The sequence below is a fragment of the Cavia porcellus genome, unplaced genomic scaffold (genome assembly GCF_034190915.1).
Source record: "Cavia porcellus strain 051 isolate PalLab524CR breed Dunkin Hartley unplaced genomic scaffold, mCavPor4.1 scaffold_31, whole genome shotgun sequence".
In the NCBI taxonomy this organism is placed as follows: Eukaryota; Metazoa; Chordata; class Mammalia; order Rodentia; family Caviidae; genus Cavia; species Cavia porcellus.
The window spans coordinates 29,817,284-29,837,326 of NW_026947514.1; the positions used below are offsets into that span (position 1 = coordinate 29,817,284).

The window sequence follows — 20,043 nt, forward strand, 5'->3', positions numbered from 1 at the left end:
TTTAAAGGAAGAGAAATGCTCTTCTGAAGCATATTAACTCATCTTTGAATTCCCTGATTTGCAGCTTGGAGGCTGGGAGCAAGTCTCAAAAGAAGCAAGAAGACCAGGGCATCTGACACGGCATCAGCTTATATAACAGTCCTGCCCAGATGTGCCTCAATAAGAAACCAGCATGTGGGAACAGAAGCACCTTCTTCAGGGAGAAACCATCATGGTGTCCTCTCCCTAGCTATGCTTTGAGATCAGGAAAGGGTCTGCCAGGATGTTCTTTGGGCAGCCTAAGAAGCTTCGCCCCTTCAAATCAAGAAGGTATTTTTTTCTTATAGATGACCCGAACATTCTTTCAAATCATTTCGTGGATGTGAAATCCTAATAGCTTTGTGGATGACCAGTTACAAGAAACTACAAAATAGAGAAGTGATTTTGAAACACAGCAAATCTTTCATCTTCTTTTAGAGCCAAAGCCATTTTAAAAAGAGTATGCTTCAGTTTAACTATTCTGCTGGGGAGAGGGAACAGGAAGGTACCAACAGATCCTTTTGATCCAGAGATACTAGAGTCATGGAGTATTTTTAAATAAAATTTACAAGACACGCTTGAAGCCCACGTAGGGTACAATCTCCTATTACAATCTCCATCTATCATTCAAGAAATGAAGTTGATGGAAGGGGACTGAAAAAAATGTGTAATTGAAAAAAAAAAGTCAAGTTATGATATCTTTCTTCCTGAATGCATATTTAATTGGCAAATAGCCTTGGCAAGACAAAGCATGGAAGCAGAATATTCATGTTGCCATTATTGCTGGAGCTCAGCAGAAAATAACTGTGTCACCAAGAGAAATCACAGCACTGGCTCTTAAGGGCCCAAAAAAGGGATCCCAAGGGCCAGAGAATTGAGTGCTCTTTGCTTGCCCACCTAGGGACTGAGAACACAACAGTGTGAGCTAGAGCAGGCTTCCTCTACTTTGTTACTGTGGCCATTGCGCCATATACTTCTATTAGAGGCAGCTGCCCTATTAATTGTAGGATAAGAACAGCATGTGAAGTCTCTGCCCACAAGATGCCATCCCAAGTGTGACAACCAAAAGTATCTCCAGATACTGTGCAATCAGTAGATATTACAAAATTGTTCCTGGATATTGTGAACCCATCGCTGGCTGAAAATCACTGCTTTAGAGGAAGGAAAGTCTGAGGTCTGATAAGAAAGCAGGGAAGACAGCTTATATTATCTTCTGTTCAAATGTCACCGCAGCTCAACCTACATCTGAAGTTTTCTTCAGAAGCGTTAGTGTCACCTGAGAGATGATATATAAGTAGAGAAGCCCTAATCCAAAATCAGAACTCTGAAATGCTTCTCAGAAAGTTTTAGATTTTGGATTGAAAACGTTTAACGGGTCAAGTCTACGTAAATATTCCCAAATCTGAAACACTTCGGATCCCAAGCACTGTTTGCTCTGCCACTTTCCCACTCCAGTCAGGTCCTCCGGTGGAGTGACTGGCTCTGTTTTGGTCACTGCGATCGTATCAGTTATGACATGTAGTTAGCACTCAATTAAACACTCAGTATGTGAAAAGGACCTGAGGACATATCACTACACCTAAAGCCAAACTGCTATCTTCTCACACATTTTTAAAAATTAAAGTTTAAAGTGTAATAAACTGCACAGTTAATGGTAGTTACAAAATATTAGAAGGGAGCAACAGAATACCACCTGAGAGACCCATGAGCATTGAAGAACCTCTGAGTGCCAAGATTTTCAAACTGTAGCTTATATCCCATTAGTAAGCAAAGAGGTCAGCTTTGTAGACCACAGCTAGCATTCTTTGTGATGGAACAGAATGCAATGCACCAGTGCATATTCATATGCCACTTAGGGAATTTTTATATATGTGTCTATATATAATAATATATAAACACATATGAATGTAAGTATTTGCATGTGTACTAGTTCTCTATAGTACAAAAACAAATTTTAACAACCACAACCTAATTTTTATAGTCTCCTTAATGGTAACTAAATACCACTTACTAAGCCTCAAGGGTGTTGTAAGGATAACATTTGTAAATTGTGTTGCCTTTGGAAGACATTACCAGTTTTCACAAAAGAACTATGACATCATCTCAAAAGGACTGCTGAGTGAGGTTCTATGGAAATCTAAAAGAGTTCAAATGCATCTTAAATCATCACAGTTCCTGATTTTTGCAAACTAGCATAGCCCATTAGGAAGGGAATGAAATTGATTCCCTTTGAAGCCCCACCCTGCCAATGAGCCATTTTCATATCTCTGAGCAGTCTGAATCTTTATGAAGCTTCCGTATTTCAATGAGTTAGACAGATCTAGGGCCACAAAATACAATACCTTGGGAATAACCACAACACGTGCCAAAACCATCAATCCTGCAGAGGAGGAAGTACAATTAAGATCCAGCTTTGGGAGCTGGATGCCTGGTTAGAATTTTAGAAATGCTGAGCAGGTTACTTAACATTTGTGCCTCAGTTTTCTGCTCCAAAAAATGGTATGATAACAGTGCCTATTATACAGGCTTGGTGCAATGATTAAATGAGAAAATGAATGAAAAATGCATGCTAATAATTCAGGCTTCAGTATGAAAGGTCAGCTTAGATAAATTCACATTTTGTGGCATTATATACTGTTTTTTCTCCTTTACTACTAACAATAACAATAACGAAGTCAAGATGTGCTGTTGGCTATAAAGCTTTATAAAGAAACCAGGGAGAAGACAGGTAGTTCCCTCTCCTCCTGCTTCAAAAGGAGACAATCCAACATTTTCTTTATAAACAAATCTGAGTACAGAGACCTCCAAGATATGGTAGGTGAGAATTGAGAATTGAAGAAAAATTAAAATTTGGTAAGACCTCTATCATAGTAGTTACTAAAAAGACTTTGATGGACCCTCAAGCTGGGACCCTCTGGTCTAATCCTAGTATAGAACAACTTCAAAAGCTTCAAAGAATCCTTTCCTAGCCTCCAGGCAAGAGATTCTTATACATGACACTCTTCCACTTAAATTTTCGTGATAAATGAAGGCTGTCATTCCTCTCTACAACAACTGGCTGAAAAAACAGAAGAGAAAATGATGGAGTTTGTGTGTTCATGCATACAGGCATGCACGTGTGTGTGTGTATGTGTGTGTACACATATATGTGCTCTTATGTATGTGATGCAATATGATACACTGTGTCAACCTGCGAAGTTTAAAAGTTTAAGTGACTCAGCAGGGGGCCAGGGTTCTCACTTCGTTAACTTCCTGAGCCTGTGGAAGAGGAGGGCAGGAATATGGTGTGAAAGTTACATACACATGCCCTAGAGGGCAGGTAGCCTGCTTGCAATGTAAGAGAGGAAAAGAGGCTTACTCTTCTCCCTCTTTTGCTCTTGCTGTTTTTGTTGTCTTCTAAAAGTATTGCCCCTGTAGCTTTGAAGTATTGCCCCTGTGCCATGGCATCCTGCCTTGAAGCCACTGATTACAGACTGAAACCACCAGAAACTGAGCTAAACAAACCTTTCCTTCCTTCATTTTGGGTGTCGGGTATTTTGTTCTAGCAACCAGAGAAAAGTAACCAAAACTTGCGGGTACAAAATGTATAGGAGCCCTTTAGCTTCTTGTTTCCTCCTGTGTGGGAGTGTATGTGTGTACATGCATATATATGGCGCTAATTAAGAAAAGTGAGGAGCTTGAAAAAGCTTGTGTTTTAATAATTTAGTTTTATGTATAATTTAAACCAAAAAGTGAAAATTATCTAGATGTGTTAATTAAAAGGTTTTAATATAGAGAATTCTAATGAAGATTTTAAAACACAGTGTTGAGACCACATACGCACCCAGACCTCAAGTACACATCCAGTAAGCCCTTCCAGCTCATGAATATCTTGCATCTCTAGATTCATAGGTAGAAGAAAACTCAGTGAATCTCTCTTATTAATACCTTAGAGGCTGGTTTTTGAGGGCTTATCTGTACCTATGATAGGTAAAACAGACTGTTCCTGATAGGACTGTTCTACATACTAAAAACAAATGTATGAATAGATGAAGATTTAATTGTACTCACTGTGAGTATAATTATGCCATATAAACATTGTTTATAATGTCTATCTTGGCCTTTACTAAGTACTTGGCATATGGAGGAGGAACAATATAATCATTTTGGTGAGCAGAGTTACTAGTAAGAAGAAGGTATACTGAAGATGCATAGTATTCTTCAAATACTTTTGTGACTATAATATCCAGGAAAGGCTAATTGCTGTGATAAACAATCCCTAAATCTCAGTGGCTTAATAATGATAACATTTTGATTTCTTACTTAATGCCATCTCCTCTAGGTGCTTCTAGAGACAGCTCTTCTGGGTGGCTCTCATCAAAGCCACAAGGTTCCATTTAGTGGCTCTGCCATCTCCATGGACAATTTTTAAAAAAATATTAATATGCCTAGTACTATCTGAAGATCTTGGTAAAATGCAGATTCTGATTCCTCTCATTTAGGTTGAGGTTAGAGATTCTGCATTTCCCACAAACTCCCAGGGAATGCCCATGTGCCTCAGGATATTAGGCATCCAATAGGCAGAAGAAAGAAAAGTGTATGGGTAAATGATCGTGTGGACAGCAACATAGTATTTCCACCAATATCCCAATGGGCAATTCTGGGCACATGAGCATACCCACGTGCATGAGAGACTGAGTTATAATACGGTCCATGTGAGTATTCAGGAGGAAAATGTTTTATTAACTGCCACTATTTGCCACAGTAAGAAAAGCAGCAATAAACTGGGGATATTTCAGACATCTGAATCATTAATCCTCCTACTCGTAAACCCAGATCAGATTTATTCAGGAGCATGAGGAACTATCCCTTAAGTAAGCCACTATTTCTGTTGAAACTCTAAAGCCACGGTCTAAAGCAGTCACTATAAATTCTTATAGTTGTCATAAGGCCACATAGCATAAACATAAATTTCTTAAGTAAGTCATGAGGGATTTTCTAAAGTTTCCTTCACTAGAGGTTAGGTAAGTAAATTTTTTTTTAGAATTTGATAGCACATCTGTTAACCCCAACACATAGAGCACATTGCTCATCTTTTTGGATCTTCAAAAGTCTGCTTGATCCTCATGCCCTCAGTGTACTAGAAGAATTAATTCAGAAAGATAAATGTGCCTCCAAACTAAAGGGAGAGGAGGGAAGAGACTTGGTGTCTGCAAAAAGAAAAAATGTGCTTCATGATTAAATTCTGTCTTATCCACAGAACAACAGCTTCTCAAAAACAGCTACCATACAAAATAATTTTGCTTTCCATGCCTGATTTATATTGATTCAAAATTGAATGTTTTTATACTATTTTTTTATGTTTGATACTATTGTATATGAAGTTATACTCAACTATTTCAAAGAAAGAGACATTGTGGTAGTTACTGTTAATTACGAGTTGTCTTCTAGTGAAATTCTGTGTCGTTCCATTGTATTGTTCTGATCTGCTTTGTTTTGTCCTAATCTCTTTAAAATTAAAAAATAATTGATGATGGGAGTGGTAAAGAGTGAAGGTTACTATCACTTTTGCCTCAAGTAAAAACCACATGAACATAGAGAGATTTGGAGATCATTTAGCCATGAAAGGGTGATAGAGCAAATGAATTAAACCATAATATAAAGAACAAGTACTCCAAGGAAGAAGGGCCCTTACTTGGGAATTGAAGGCTCCTCTCTGGGTTCTCCTCACAGGACAATGAGACCAAGATACCTAGCAGGACTATACTTAACCCTTCTAGACTGGCATGGCCCAGTACAGTGCTAAGGAACCCTGGGTGCAAGCTACATATAGAATGTCAGTTATGAACTACATCAGACAGTAAGAAAAAGGTAAAATTAATTTAGTAGTAAATTTATTTAAACCAATACATCAATAATACTATCATTTTAGAACATGATCCATATAAAATTATGAATATTTTCTAATTAGAATACATTCTGATTTTTCTAGTTTTTAAACTTTATTTATTTATTTTGGTCTTTTTGAGACAGGGTCTCATTATGTAGTTCAAGCTGGCCTTGAACCCACTTTGCAGCATATGACGATGCTCCTGCCTCAGCCTCCTGAGTGCAAGGATCACAGGTGTGAGCCACCACACCCAGTTTATTCTAATTTTTATAGTAATTCTTAGTCTAATTTTTGTAGTAAGGCTTCAAAGTGCAGCAGGAACTTGATATTTCTGGCATACCCCAGCAAGTGCTCCCAAGCTTGCCTGTGTCCACTCCTAGGGTCTGTGCAAGGGTGCTCTGAGCCCACTTGCTCCTGAGGGTGAATTCTGCAACTCTCCAAGACCCAAGGGAGACTAAAGGGTGATGGCTTGAGGGCCCTCTGGGTAGCACTTCAACACATAGACAGGGTCATATGAATGTGAGCCAGGGGCTTCACGAAAGGGACCGGGAAGCATAGAAAGAGACAGGGAGTGGAACCGGACACTCTATCCATCCATGTGCTGGCTCTAACCTTAAAAGCACCCAAGATTTAAGTTCAAATCTAGCCTATAGGTCATTACTAAGGCACAGCTGTCAAGGCTGGAAAACAATGTATTTTTTCCTTTGATTTGATTTATATCTTGTAAATGTGTAGCTGAATGGCATTTGCTCTGTGTTTATATCTTCATACAACTCCATAAATATTAAGATATAGGCTGCTTTAAAAATCTAGCAAAAACTAGCTTTAGCTAGGAGCAAAATCTATAATCACTGGATGGAGAAGACAGAATTCCAACTTTTTAATTTCAAAACAAGTGAGTGGATAATACAGACAACTTTGTTAAGCCCCAGCGAGCTCTCTGATAAAGATGGATATTGCTCTGGTATTTCCCACACTCAGACCAAGGTCCTGTACTCAATCACTGCAGGTCTAATAGGAGGATGCTGTGAGGTTTCAGGTGAGTCTCTGACCTCAGAAATTTTGGATGCAAGATATTACTGGATAGATTTATATTATAAAAAATAAGTATTATAGTTCAAATCATGCCCTTGTTCACTCCTGTATCTCTAGGAGCTAGTGACACATAGTAGGTACTCATAGTAGGTACTCAATAAATAGTTTTTGAGTAAGCTTTCCTAAATATTTTGGTTCTTTATTTAAAAACCATCAGTCACATGAATTGTCAGTCCCTGATAAAAGTTAGTCACTGGCACAGACAATATTGACCATATTCCTTTTTTATGGCTTGTAAATATTATAAGACATCATATAATGAGGATTAGATATAATTTTCTATTAATAAGAGAGCTAATATTCAGGCAGTTTGTACCACTATAGCTGTGGTGATTATTAAGTAATTAAAATGTTTTTCATGATTGGTAAATAGTAATCACTGAGATCTTCTAGGGTCCCTACCACCACCACTCAGCCCTGGTGTTCAACCCCTGATGGGTTAGCACAGGCACAATGAAGCTTTTTAGGCAGGTGCTCCAACGGGGCCAGTCACTAACCAGCACCTCCACTGTCTGAACTGCTCATTACTCTGTCACGTCTAGCTATTTAATATTAGCTATTACAGTGTGCCTATTCTCACCATTTCATCTGGTGATAATGTTTTACTTTGCCCACAGTTTACAAGTGATCCTTCACTCACGTTGACTCTTAATTACATTTTTAGAATACGGATGCTTTCTTTGCACTGATAGGCCCTGAAGTTTTGATAATCATCATCATGGACACTATAAAGAAGGTTCATGAAAGATGATCAAAGAGTATTACATGGCACGTAGTGAATTTTTGTTGTCATGTAAGTACAGACTACATTCACAGTCAATGTTGAGATAGTGTAGAAGACAGACTCTGATGTCCCAGTGACCCCCATCTCTTGGCATTCATGCCCTTGTGTAACATTCTTCCCCTAAATGTAGGGAGGACCTAGAACTTGCTCCTACACAATGTAATGTAACACAGGTGATGAGCTGTCTTTTTTCTGTGATGATGGCATATACAATTGCAACTTCCATCTGCTAAGCAGAATCCCTCCCTCCTGGGATGATGAAGATAGGTACCTTAGTGGACAGACCCACCTGGCCAGAATGGAGGTTGTTTCTAGCCTATAGTGAGCTAGATCCTGAGGCCCTAGACAATAGTGTATGAGAACTGAATCCTGGGAACAACTATAAAATCGAGCTAGCTCAGTACATCCTCACAGTTGAGCTATCAGATAGGGCCTAGCAGTGGACCACTATTTGAATGTAACCATGTGAGAAACACTAAAATACAAGTCTCAGTTAAGGCAGGCTCAGGTTTTCAACCCACAGAGAATAGTGCAACAACAAGTTTATGTTGTTTTAAACTTCTGCATTTGTGGCAATTCACTATGTAGCAATAGCTACCTAATACATTAGAAAATATGCTTTTGTTTAAAATGTACAAATATGTACATATGCATTCATATATAAATTTGAGTATAAGTTAAAAAAATTTTTAGACTAATAAGCTTAACACCTTAACTCTCTTAAGAAGAAGAGATCCAGATTCAGGGGAGAGAAGGAAGATTTTTACTTTGCCTTTTGTATTATTTTAGTCTTATTGTTGTGTTCATTTTTATTTTTGTAACTCAAAAATCTAGCTTAAGTATACAATAGATTTGAGATAATTTTGCTTCACATAACATTATCCAGGAAAATATACTGATTTCCAGAACTGCAATCTTAACTTTCTAGTGAACATAAGATAGATAATACAACATGAATGCAGAGGCTTTGCAAGAAGCCCCTCCAGATTGGCCTTGCTGACTACACAGACAGAGCCATAGGTGGACAGGGCCATATGCGCTTCAGTAAAGGCTCAAGATTGAGCTGAACAGCAGGAACTACAGCTCTTGTCTTGCTTTTTCAGAGGATGCTTTGAACCTCTCCACTTGACCTCTGAGGACAGACAGAAGGTACCAAAGGCCCACAGAGCCAAATGTTCGATCAGTAGGTAATACCAATTTGGCATCTGTCATCTTCTCTACTTAGCTTAAAGCAGAATGCCCAGGCCTGAGAACTCAGGCAGAGGATACATTAATGTATTTTCCTTTACAGCACTAGACCCAATAAATAAATAATTAAATATTCTCCCTTAAAAATACTTAGCATTAAAAATGATTTACTCGTTTGAAATACATAACTGGGCTATAAGGAATTGAAACAGATTAAATTATTCAGTATAAAAGTATCCAAAGTTTAGGACTCACCTCTGCCTGCCAGGTACCGCCACCGGAAGGCCCTTTCCTCCACGTGCCCAGCACGGGCTAAAGGAGACAGAGAGATCCACCTCTGCCTGCTGTGTGCCGCCACCAAAAGGCCACATCCTGCAGGTGGGCAGAGAGAACAAGCAGATCCACCTTCACCTTCAGGGAGCTGCCCCCAGAAGGGTCCTTCCTGCAGGCAGCCAGCAGGAGCAGGGACACACAGCCAGGTAAGCCCTGTGCATCTGCACGCCACCACTCGAGGCCCTTGGTTCCCTCAGACAGCCATCATCCACTAGCAGAATCAAATACACCCCTGTGTGTCTGCCACCATCGTGGGAGACCCAGTGTAGGCACACAGGCTGAGAGAAGCAACCTTATCTGCATGCACCCCTGATCATCAGTGAAGCCCCAGTGTAGCTGCATAGCTCTGCAGAAGCCTGCTCCACACTCTGCTACCTCCCTTTAATCTGGAATTAGAGAAACCCAGGTGTCTGTCCCATCTCCCTACGCTGCTTAGGGGCAGCCAATGTGGGAAGTGCCTGGAATCCCACAACCAGCTTGTTGGGAGGAACCCAGGAGAATGTCAAGAAAAAGGAGCCAAAGGCAAACTCAGACCTCTAGCTCACACACCATAACTCTGGGAGATACGGTCATGGAAGACAATAACACACCTGAAATCTCTGTGAGGATAGCAACTGCAGTAAGTAAACAACTTCATGAGATTGTAAAAGCAGTTAAATCAGAAACAATGTCTAAAGAAGAAATCACAAACATACTGAAAGAATTGTTCAGCAGGTCTAAAGAAGACATAGACAATAAAGAGGACCACAGGAAAATGATGGAAACCTTGAATGAATGTAGAAAGAAATTGCAATGCATGAAACAGATTCAAAGAGAGATGCAGGAAATTAAAAATTCAATTGAAAGCTGGAAAAACTGCTTGAAAGAGACTGAAGATAGACTTTCAAACCTTGAAGACAGGATTACAGCTAGTGATCTCAAAGGAAAGATCTCTTAAAAATAACATGGACCAGAAAATAACTACTCAATGGCTGCAGGATGATGCAAAGAAGCATAACTTAGAAGCTGTTAGATAAAAGAGACAGATCACCCATAAAGGAAACCAGTCAGAATCACAGAAGACTTGTTAACACAAACCTTCAAGTCAAGAAGAGTTTGGAATGAAGTGTTTCAAACCCTAAAAGAAAACTTCCAACCCAGATTGATCTACCCAGCAAAACTATCTTTGAAAATTGATGGAAAAACATGATACTTCCATGATAAAGAACAAGTCTGAAGGAATTCAAGACTACTAAACCAACCCTATAGAGATTGCTAAAGAATATTCTAGAGAGAGGTAAAGATGACCATGGTTCCAGGAACAGCAGCAGAGGAGGGTCACCATATAAGACAAGCAATTGAATGAAGGGGAAAAGTGGAGGGCCAACAACAGGAGGATAACATGGCAGAGACAAACCAATGTATGCTGGTTGTAACCATTAATGTAGAAGGCCTCGGGACAGCAATAAAAAGAAACACAGGGAGAGTGGATCAAGAAACAAGATCCACTGATACACTGTATACAAGAAACACATTTAACTGGAAAAGAAATTCATAGACTGAAAATCAAAGAAAACAATTGTTTCACGGGACAGGAGACCAAAACAAACAAAAAAGCAAGAGTAACTTTCCCATCAACTGCAGAATTTATAAGAAAGATATGTATTTTCATGCAATGGAAAGCTACCCAGCTATAAAGTAGAATAATCTCAAGGCACCTGTAGGTAAATGGACACAACTGGAGATCATGTTTATGGCCAAAACAGTTCAAACTCATACATGTGAACCGCAGCATAAGAAATAGGAGTTAATGGGATCCAAAAGCAAAATAGTTAATGTAAGAGCAAAGGGGAGGAAACACCTGGGAGGGAAAGGTGGAAACTACTGTCCATTTCTTATTATAAGACAGAACAAAGCCAACTGAGACAGTGCAATGAAACTGGTACAGAATGTCACAGCAGGTTACTGGGATAACAGTAATAGGTGCCATAGTATATCTTGTTATCTTCACAATAGTTGTTCTTTCAATCAGGTATAGCAAAATCAAACCAAATACAGAACATTATAGAACTTATAAAGCAAAATATTGAATAGAGCAATACAATTAATCAGAACAATGCAAAAACAGTGATAACAATATTTGCCTTCAAAGAGATGGTAGAGGGAAATCCCCCATATTTGCTATATTGCATATGGTCAACCTCCCAAGAGATGCTCAGACCTCTGGCTCCCATTTGCTCATGGGGGTGGGGGTGGGAGGATGGGATGTTTGATTCTCAGGTCACGCACCAGAAGGCTCATGGCTGCTTACCAGGGAGATGAGCTGGTTGCTAGGTTTCCCAGCACCCTAATTTCCAACATGGCCTAATGAGAAATTTTATGTTAATCATAGTTTCTGATTATATTTCTTTGAAGTATTATAATGCTTTCATTCTTTGATTTGATTAGTTTTATTCTGTTTTGTTTGATTTTATTATGTGTGATGGTATGAATAGCTATTTTAAAGAAAACAAGACATTATGGCAGCCACTGCTGATTTGCTATCATCTTGTTTTGAAGGCCTACCATGCTTTTGTTCTTCTGCTTTGATTCTATCCTGTTTTACTTTATTTGATTTTATTATGTGTGATGGTATAAACAAATTTTTTGAGGAAAATGAGATATTATAGTAGCCATTGTTCATTTCCTGTTATTTGGTTTTGAAGTCCTGTAATGCTTTCATTCTTTTGAATGGTTTTATACTATTTTGTTAAGTTAGATATTATTGTGTGTGAAGGTATGCTCAACTATTTCAAAGGAAAGAAACATTATGTAGCTACTGTTGATATCCGGTTGTCTTGTTGTAAAGTGCTGTGTTGCTTGCATTGTTCCATTCTGATTTGCTTTGTTCTGTTCTCTTTTTTTTAAAATTCTCTTTAAAATAAAAAAAATTTTAAAAGTATCCAAAGTTTAAAACAGTATGTGGCAAAGTACACACAAAATGATAGGAACAAATAAATGAGAATTACATTAGTCCAGCTCCAAGTCCTCAAAAATCACCATGAAAAATCAGACAAAAAAATTCATAATAAATTGAGTACATTTGACAAGGAAGGAACAGAATGGCGGGAGTTTAGAATCTGGTCTTGTCCCTCCATGAGCTGTGTTATATCCACTAAGTAGGCCTATAGAGAAGTGTGTATTTTTTTCCTTACAGAACTTTCAAGTTGTGAGATGGACTCATTCCTACCAATTATTCTTTGCCCTCAACTAATGTCTCTAAAGCTTGCGCATGTAGACTTCTCAAACCTCCCTCCCTCTTTGGTCTGTCTCTGAAGTCTAACGTAGGCAGCCTTCAGAAGTAAATTTGGCCAGTCACAATAGAAGGAGCTCTTTCCCATCCAAGAAATTCCTGAATTCGGCATCTCCTCAGTGTATCAAATAATGTAATTCTCTATTCTGTTACATAAATTTACTAGTATCTATTCAAGATTAACTAAAGAAAAGAAATACATACAAAAAGCATACAAATATAACAAAAAATGTTAAGTCCTTTAGTTCCCACTTAATTACATGTTTTTGAAAGTAAGGAACATAATAAAAGAAATAAAATTGCAAGGGAAGTAAATGTTTTCAGGCAGAAAAGAATCCAGCAAGGCATACCAGGTAGTCTGTCTCCCCCAAAATGGGGAAAAACAAATACTAGAAGGTTCAGATAGATTTTATTAACTGTAAGATCTTTTAGATTATGTCATTTAAGCTACTTTAGTAAATCCAGCAATACTAGTAGTTTATTAAAAGTGGTTTTTCCTAGAGTGATGAGACAAATTTTTATCAACACATCATTATAATGGGCATAGCAGGAATTGCTGGGAGCGTTTTAACTTGAAAGATAACAGCATGTCAACAGAGAAAAGGTTCATATTAGATTAGAAAGTTCTGGGGAACTTGGAACCTGAAGAATGATTCTGGCAAAAACTGCCAGGAAAAAGCAAGACCGGTGTTTGTTTGACTGCCTGAGCACATCCCAAAATGCATTTGCTTTTTCAGTAGTATATTCAGAAAATGACAAGCTGGCATTTGTAAATACATTGCTTGTGTGGAAAGATGCCCAAGCACAAAGCAAGCTGTAAAAAATCTATGCAATATATTTTGCCAGAATTAACCACCAGACCACAACAAATACAAGGACAGACCCATTGGAAATCCAGCAATGTTCTTCTGCATCAAGAGCTAAGAGGAAAGTCTCAGGTGGAGAGCACGTAAGGTGACGAGTAAGGCGATGCAAGAATGCACCGCTCACTAAGTGCAAGGCCACGAGAAGAATGAGCACTGTGTGCATCTCCCCCTAAGCCGATACATGCACTGAACCACCCTGCTCCTTTTTAGACTCTACTCTCCATTAGCAAATTCATCTCTGAGCAGTTGTCCTCCAAAGAGCCCTTCTGCATCTCCAGGGTGAGCCAAAGATGCCCCTTGGATACCCTTGGACCACTTCACAGATCCATTATGGGGACTTTCTGTGCCAGCATCTGACTCATGTTCTAGACTTGATGAGCATCCCAAAACAAAAGCCCTGGATTCTTGCTATTTTCTCCCTGCCCACGTTCTTGGCTGCTTGATAGAACTTACAAATTACTAACTGAAGAACTACTGAAGAAACTGCTTAGAAGGCAGAGGTGGATCTATAATGAGCCCTGCCTTCCCGGTCTGGTTGGTCGCTGATGCTATGACTGCTTAAGAACTTTGCAAATAAATAGAAAACAAAAATGATAGTCACAGTCATTCGCCATCTTGTTAGACTTTTGGAATAACTTTAAATTGTTAAATTTTCGGAATAAAATTATGCTTATAAATTTAAGTCAGTTATTATTTATTCTTCTACTAGTTAGAAGTTATTAACATCAAGATAGAAAAAAAAGAAGGAAGGCAGAAGGGAAGAAAGGAAGGCAAGGAGAGAGGACAGACAGGTTTAGGGAAGGAAATGTGGGAAGGAAGGAGGGTTAACTCCTGAAATGTCTCGCTTCTGACAAGAGAGCACTGTATCTGAGTCACATAACTGCACCCCGCCACTTCATTCCTCTCTGTAAGCTGTGTACTCAGCCTTTCTGAGGTTTACTTTCATTAGAAAATGGAACATAATTCCTATACCAAAATATTGTGTCAAAGGTTTGGTAAGATGAGACCTTAAGGCCCCCAGTGCAACTCGGAGATCTCTAATAGTGCATTCTGGGTCCCTTCTCTCTCTGCTCACGCACCCCAGTACTTTTTTTGCACTCTGCTCCTGCGGGGCTGCAGTGTACAACCAGAGCAGTGGATAATGAAATATTCCAGCTGAGTTTTACTTGGTATAGGAACAAAACAAACAACCTGCAAATCAAAGATTTCGCTTTCTTTTTACCAGGACAGAGCAGTAGGGCTCTGAAACCTTATGCCTGGAGGGCAAACAGTGCCTTTTGTCTCCTGCGCGCTCCCTTTTACTCTCATAAGAAATCTCTTTGCATAAAAAGAAAACAAAATGCTACAAATAAAAAGAAAGCAGCAGCCAAGGAGGAGGGGTGCTTCAGACTCTGGTAGAGGCATTTTTAAATGATTGAGTCGGTAGCTAGAAAAGATCTTACCCTCTAAAACATTTTTAGGTGAGTCAAAAATGGGATGTTTTCATCCTGTTTACCTCTCTCATACCTCATTTCCTGCCGCTCTTCTCTGCCTAAGGATTAATAGCCCAAATCCCAAATGATACTTACAACAGCTTCTTTCCGTATCTACGCAGGAGAAATTTCAGAGCTTCCACAACTGCATTTTTGTTTATAAATTCCACTATGTTATGTGTGGTTTCTCCCTAAACCTTCCAGCCTTTGAGGTCTTACTTTTAATATATTTATTCTCAATTGCTTGAACTCAGCCCTTACCAGGCTCCCACACATTTGGGGCTCCATCACCTGCCTTGACATTTCTGTGAGTTCTTGGTAGGTCCAAATCTTTCATTATCTGTTGACTTTTGAAGTGCTGGTTAACCTTGTTTGAATTTCATCTCCTGTAGTTATACTCTTTTACTACCTAATAGTAAAGTTAATGTTGAAACCAACCAGTAGACCTTTAATTTCCCAGAAAGAAAGTTGTAATATCTACAGTAGGAGGAGGCGCCTTACAGAACAGCAAACCTAGCAATATTAGTCATCACTGTTTTACAGTTGCTTGCCATCTGTCCTCACCTTAGGGACCATCTTCTTGGATGGACTTAGTCTCCTTTTACAGATGGGCACAAGTCCACCTTTCTCATCATATCTGATTCCTTTTCTCTATTCTCAAGAATCCTCATGATTCTTTGTCTCACAGTGCAGAGGAATCCAGCATCACCTCTGCTTTCAAGCATCTTCCAGACAACCCAGCAAAAAGAGACAGGGTAAAGTGTACTTTTTCACACCCCCAAAATCCTGTCAAAGGAAAGTGCCTAAGTAAAAACTGAAATAAATCTAACTCTTTCTCTCAAATGAGTAAAAGAACAATCATTTCTTCCTCCTCTTCCTACACACACACACACACACACACACACACACACACAGAGAGAGAGAGAGAGAGAGAGAGAGAGAGAGAGAGAGAGAGAGAGACTGACTTTTTCCTGCTGTGCTAATGAGGCATTTTATGTTAGTTAACATAAATTAACAATGTCAAATACTACAAGAGCAAATTATGGGCTCTATCATAAATTTGATTCTTGAAATTCTGACAAAATTCACATCACTCAAATTTCATAGATTCTATTCTACTATTAATCTTGTCCTTGAGTATCTTACAAAAACACAGTGGAATAGTTGAGAGGAAGAACAAAAGAGATGAAATGATTTGAAGTCAAATACCCTGGATAGAATGAATCTCTTCTCCCTCCCTATGGGCTTCCCACAAAATTTAGGAACAAGGAGAAAACAAAGAAAACAGAAGTACATTACACAGTATAAAAAAGAATTTAAATTCAGTTTATTCATGTATTATCTGGCACTTTAGTTGCTAGATATAATCAAATACTTTCATTTAAGAAAGGCTGGCCTTATGCAGAAATCTTTGTGGATGGCGTTGTTACACAGAGGTTTGGCTAACTGCTAGAGTTGTACAAAGAGGGCCCGGAACCCATGCACTTCATATAATCACCTTGTTATTTCATGGATCGTGTGGAAAGATCTCATCCTATTTGTCTGTGACTAGCATTTTGGTTAGGATGGGAAACATGTATGGTGAGAAACTCAGAGATTCACCCCTATTCTTCCTTGGTTCACTGTGTTACCTAGAACTCTTCCTCTAAAAAAGAAAGGTTTGCATCTACTGCCATTACCTCCTCTTTCTCTTTTATGTTCTTGAAACCATGGATCCTGCAAATGCTGGAAAGTATGTGGTTTATATAAGGCTTCCATAAGAAAATACCACAAACTGTGTGACTTAAACAGAAGTTTATTTTCCCACCGTTCCAGAGGCTGGAAATCTAAGGCAAAAGTATCAAGAGGGTTGACTTCCCATGGGAGACCTCTCTTTGACTTACCAATGGCCACCTGCTCTGTGTACTGACATGGCCTTTCTCCTGTGTGCACACATCCCTAGCATCTCCTCCTATACTCAAATTTCTTCTTGTATGACTCCATCATTGACTTAGGCACCATTCCATCAGCCCTCATTGTAACTTTAACTCAATCACAATTTTTAAAAAATTTATCCTCAAATACAGTTACATTCTGAGGTTCTGGAGGCAGCCCTTCAACATACAAATTTTAGGGAGACATAATTCAGCCTATAACAATAATCTAGGCAAATAATTCACCACTGAATCTGAATTTTTCTCCATGTGGCATCACTTTCACTCATTACTACAATGTGCACGTGCATACATACACACACACACACACACACACACACACACACACACACACACACAGTTGGGAGAAGGCAAAAATCACATATGGACCAAATACAGTGCACACAGTATTTGATGACTCTTCTATACATTTATAGATTTCCAATTTAACAGGTTTATTTTATTGGGGCAGGGGGAGAAGTAGCTATAATTCTTATCTTTATTGAAGCACACTGATTTCTTAAAATAATTTGTATTCTTCCACCAAATACAATATGTTTCAAGATATAACACAGGCACTCCTAGTTTTCCAGAGAAATTCAAATCAAGCTTTTGAACAATTACTATTTATTAAACACCCATTTCCTAGCCATATATTACTTCCTGAAAGGAACCACCCTGCCAACACCTTGATCTCAGAACCTCTAACCTCCAAAACTGTGAGAGAATAGATTTCTGTTATTTAAGCCTCTCAGCCTATGCTCTGTTGTTATAGCAGCCCCAGCAAACTAATATACTAGTCAACAGGAAATAGTGCACTTCAGGTATCAGGCCTCAGACAAAACAAAAGAATGAAAAAATAAATGCTGGCCTTGCATTTTCACATTCATTTCTGCCATTTCTACTCTTCACTGCAAGCCAACAATTATGTATTATCATTGCCCACCCACATATGACCACCAAGTACACTTTCCTAAAATACTTTCAGTGTGTGGCCTGCCTGTCCAAAACTCTCCAGCAGCTCCCTCACTGCCTGGAGGAAAAAGTTCAAATTCCTTTGCAGTGGTCCTGAAAATATCCTGTAATTTACAAGTTAGAGAATAAACACTCCATCCCAGCAGGACATATCTGCAGAAATGTGGCAGAGGAAACTGGGAACTCATCTCTAAAGCAAGGAGGGAATAATTCACCTACACACACCATCCGTGCTGCTGTTGGTCCTCAAGGGGCAAGAAGTGAGATTTTCTACACAACAATCTTTCCCTAATTTCAAGTGAGTAACAGACATGTGCACTGAGAAACTCAAAAGATTTCTAGAGCTGGGAAAGTGAGCTACATTCCTTTCCTCTGGCCAGACTCTTTTTCCAAATTGCTTACATTTGCTGCTAGTTCTTAGGAGTCCCCCTAGGGGTGACTAGACTACTGAATGGCACGGGGCATTACCTAGTTAAATTGAAATTCCTCTCCTGCTGATGCATAGTTTGTCAAATGTCATTTTTCTCAAAGGAATCTAGAGATTTATTTCTTTAGAGACATTACCTAATTCAGCTCTTCCTAGATGAGAGCTGAAGGGTATTATCAGCTGGGGTTTGGGTTCAAATCACTTTCACAAGATGAGAAGGCTAAGAAGAAATACCATTGCAGTCAGTCCTAATGGTCATCTTGATTATCACAATACCACAGAGTAACGGAGGCAAACCTATGGCACACATGCTGCAGCAGGCTGTGTACATTGAAAGCTCTAAAACATTCACTGTCACTGCCCTATGCCAGCCTTCTCATCCAGACCACCCCTGGTTCCAAGGCTGTTGTTTTTGGACCATGTCAGTCTTTGGTGAACATGTGAACTCTAGCCTGTTTTCCTGAAGACTCAGCCTTTAGCCTAATGAAGCCAACCAGCAGGCTGACTTTGGAGTCAACCGCAACATCTCTTGGGAGTGATGTTCCTAATATGAGCCCGGCTATAAACTGTCGTGTTTTTCTTTAACCACAGCCCATGGACTCACACTGCTGGCTTCTTGTCCAAGTTCATTATTTGACCTTATCCTGTTGGAACTGCAGATCCCATCTAATCTGCTAGAAAACTATCAATCTGCTGGTCCTTGTCATCAATCTCACTCTTAATGGCCACATCCTGTCCCTATCCACTTACAGTTTAACAATAAAAATTCCCCTGAAACTCCTGCTGCCACTAAATTAGACTTCAAAGGCAAAGATGTGAGTACATACTATACCTCTGCCCCCTGTACTCACCATTACTTGAAACCTTTTAATGATAAGTCCATTTTGACACTGGCTTGCAAACCCACTTCCACACTGGAATCACTCAGGAGGATTGTAAAATCCCTGATGCCTGGGCTGCACCCTAAATGAATCATAGAATTTCCAGGAGCACCACTCAAGTATGAATAATTTTTAAAGATGCCCAAGTGACTTCACTGTACAGTCAAGTCTGTGCCCAGCAGGCACTATCTCTTATGTTTTTTATTGGCACACAGTGTACCTCAGAAAATAGTCCTAAATCAGAGAGTGAAGATAAAGTGGCCCTATCTATGTTGGTAGATGTAATAACTCAAAGACTGATACTAACAAGGGGGAAATTCCAACTATTGGGCATTTACCACAGTGTGTGTGGAAAGTGGGTCAGAGCTTCAGGTTACATTCAAAGACTGTCTGGTGGTGGACCCTAATTGGAAATTCAAAAACTCATCATAAATTTAAGGAATCCAGACCCCAAATTATGGTTGAAATCAGAACATATTTGCATCAGGCTTCACGATACCCTGAAGATAGGTCTTTTCTCCTGAAAAGACACAATCACATTGAGTAATCTCCAATGTGGGTGGCAGGTTCTGGAAGGCATATTCTAGGTGGGAAGCTGAATGAGCTGACCTTCAAGGTTTCCCTTAGTTCTGGCAAGTCTTTGATTCCAGATACAGACTCTTGGGTTTCTAGAGAATGGTGGGAAAGAATCCTCTGTTTTTGCCTCTGTCACTCGTCTGCTCTGCAGAGTTCAAGTAAACCTGAGAAATGTGACGATGCTGTTCAGACAGTATCACAGGTTGGTTTTGGCATTGCTGAAGGACCTGAGCTACTGGGAGATGGAATGCTGGGGGTGCCATTCAAAGTGACAGGAAGAAGACTGTGAGTGAGGTGGCCCCCAGCATTCTAGGGGTAAGGATTTGCCTCCCTTCCTTTTTCACTGACTTCCCAGCAAAGCCTGCAGGGTAAACT

The 20,043-nt window shown here is 39.4% G+C and overlaps 1 protein-coding gene across 11 annotated transcripts in view; it reads right to left on the reverse strand.

Annotated features, from left to right (window-relative positions):
- Positions 1 to 20,043, reverse strand: part of Rgs6 (regulator of G protein signaling 6) — a 613,466-nt gene that overhangs the window by 377,612 nt on the left and 215,811 nt on the right. Inside the window, exon 3 of one of the 11 annotated variants that reach the window (XM_063241037.1) lies at positions 9,210 to 9,326. The exons of the other annotated variants lie outside the window; for them this stretch is intronic. The gene's annotated coding sequence lies outside the window, so the exon portion shown is untranslated. The remainder of the gene's footprint in view (positions 1 to 9,209; positions 9,327 to 20,043) is intronic. 11 annotated transcript variants of the gene reach the window in all.